This window comes from Triticum aestivum, chromosome 2B (genome assembly GCF_018294505.1).
Source record: "Triticum aestivum cultivar Chinese Spring chromosome 2B, IWGSC CS RefSeq v2.1, whole genome shotgun sequence".
Lineage (NCBI taxonomy): Eukaryota > Viridiplantae > Streptophyta > Magnoliopsida > Poales > Poaceae > Triticum > Triticum aestivum.
Genome location: NC_057798.1, coordinates 778,890,323 through 778,893,353, shown reverse-complemented (window position 1 = coordinate 778,893,353; position 3,031 = coordinate 778,890,323).

Here is a 3,031-nt window from a genome sequence, read left to right as displayed (position 1 = left end):
GGTGTGGGCGGTTAGGGTTTGCGGGGGGGGGGTGAGGGGATAAGGTGTGGCCGGCTGGGCCTGGTGGGTTGGCCCAGTGGGGTTGATGGCCTGCTGGGCTGGAGCCCGGGGGGGTTCTTTTCCTTTTTGTTTGTTTTGTTAGTTTTCTTTTCTGGTTTTGTGTTTTCTTTGCTTTTTATTTATACTTTTCTATTATTTTAGCTGTCAAGTGATTTTTGTTAATTATGAAACTTTGCACATAATTCCTAGCCAACACTATAAGGTTGCGCGAAAAGTTTGAGGCCAATTGGAACTGTTTTAATTTATAGTTGAATTAAAATACTCTTATTAAATCTTGTTGTTCCACTAAATGAATTCCAGGGGCAATTTGGGAAACCAAATGAGGTTGGTTCCAACATGTTCATTACTTAGTGAATATTTGCCACTCATCAAACATTTTTATTTGATAGTTAAAAGAAATAATGATTTGACTTGTTATTTGAATTTGAATTTGATCTCGGTTTGAAACAAGTGATGTTTAGCAAAAGTTTAATTATGATGACCTAGCATGGTTAGCAAGCGTTTACTGTAGCTTAACTACCCGGGCGTCACATAGCACCTGAGTTCAAATCCTCATGGAGAAGAATTTAGGTTCCTATTTACTCTCGAGGACCCGCCTTTCCTGGTACTCATGTGGTTTATCTAGAGGACCAGGCTTGGTTATTAACCAAGATAAAAATCTTGGTACTCATGCTTAATGGTTGCATGCGTCCTTAGTTGGTGTAGAGGCCGGGGAAGTGAAATTCTCCCTAAATTTTTTAGCTAACTAAGTGCACGTAGGATTGAAATGAACCTCCCCTCCGCTTGCCCTCCCCTCCAGATCCCTCTGTCTCCCGTCCAGCCTCCCCTCCCCTACGCCTCCCCTCCGCCTCCAGATCCCTCCCGACCCCCTCCGCCTCCCCTCCCCTCTGCCTCCCGTCCCACCGCCGCCGGATCCCAAGCCCGTGCGGGGGGATGATGGCGGCGGCGAGGCGTCCCTCCGTCGCGGCTTGGAGGCATGGCTGTGTTAGTGGATCTTCATCCAGCGCCTTGGTATGAATTGTGTGTGGCCATGGCGCCGGTCACGCACCGATGTGACCCCTGAAACATCATGGATGTCGCCTAGGGGGGTGAATAGGCGCTTTAAAATAATTACGGTTGAGACTTGAACAAATGCAGAGAAAACCTAGCGGTTAATTTGTCAAGCACAAAACCTACAACAACTAGGCTCACCCTATGTGCACCAACAACTTATGCTAAGCAAGAAAACAACTAAGTGATAGCAATATATATAACATGAAACACTATGGCTATCACAAAGTAAAGTGCATAATTAAAGGGCTCGGTTAAGAGATAACCGAGGCACACGGAGACGATGATGTATCCCGAAGTTCACACCCTTGCGGATGCTAATCTCCATTTGGAGCGGTGTGGAGGCACAATGCTCCACAAGAAGCCACTAGGGCCACCGTAATCTCCTCACACCCTCGCACAATGCAAGATGACATGATTCCACTAAGGTACCCTTGAGGGCGGTCATCGAACCCGTACAAATGGCAGCCCTTGGGGGCGGTCACCGAACCCGTACACTTTGGCAACCCTTGGGGGCGGTCACCGGAACCCATACAAATTGCTCGCGGCAATATCCACAACTTAATTGGAGACCTTGAAGCTTACCCGGAGCTTTACACCATAGTGATTGAGCTCCGAGGCACCACCAACCATCTAGGGCGCCCAAGCACCCAAGAGGAACAAGTTCTAGGGTACCAAGCACCCAAGAGTAATAAGCTTCTCAAACTTCACTTCCACGTATCACCGTGGAGAACTCAAACCAATGCAACTAATGTAATGGCAAGGACACACAAAGTGCCCAAGTCCCTCACTTCTAAATCCCACCAGAGCAACGAAAGATATGGAGGAGAATGAGAGGAAGAACAAGGAGAACACCAAGAACTCCAAGATCTAGATCCAAGGGGTTCCCCTCACAAAGAGGAGAAAGTGATTGGTGGAAATATGGATCTAGATATCCTCTCTCTTTCCGCCCTAAAACTAGCAAGAATCCATGGATGAATTGAGAGATAGCAAGCTCAAAGAAGGCCAACAATGGGGGAAGAACACGAGCTAGAAGGATAAGGTCCAAGAGGGAAGAAGACCCACTTTTATAGAAGGAAAAAAAATCCAACCGTTACCTTGCTCCAAGCCTACACAGAGCGGTACTAGCGCTCCACAGAGCAATACTGCCGCTCGTGCGGTAGTAACCCAAAAGCAGTGCAATGGCACGAAGCCACGAGGGGAGAAGCAGTAGAACTGCTACAACAGTACTACCGCCCACCTGAGAGGTACTACCGCTTATAGGCAGTAGTGCTGCTCTCCACTGCCGCTTCACTTCTGCCGAGAGTGCATCAAGACCTGGAGGCAGCGGCAGTGCAACCGTAGTAGCGGGCGGTACTACCACGTATAGGCGGCACTACCGCTTCGCACTACTGTTGCACTTCCGTGCAAACCCGACATGAAAGCCGAGTTCGTAGAAGCAGCGGTAGTAGCCGCGGTACTGGACAACGGTACTACTGCTTATAAGCGGTAATACCGCATACCAGAGTGGTACTACCGCTTGTGGCCTCCAGCTCACAAGCACAACAACAGATGGCTTCAAGAAAACTAGAACTGCCATAACTTCTGCAAATGAGTTCTGAATTGAGCACAAGCTTGTTGGATAGAGGACGACAAGAACTATCCAACAACGACAGGGAGTATGCCTAAGATATAGAGGAGTGAAACCTCTATCAGTGAATAACCGGCAAAAACTCCAACATCGAAAACATCATAGATGATGCATAAGCGAACTCCATTTTTTATGAACCCGAACTTGTCATGAACATGACCAAAAGCTCTAAAACTCACAAAGAGAAACACCAAACAAGAACCAAGAAAGATGATGCAAGGATGCAATGGTTTGAGCTCTCTACGAATGATACAATCAAGCTACTCACTTGAGATCCCCCCTTGATAGTAC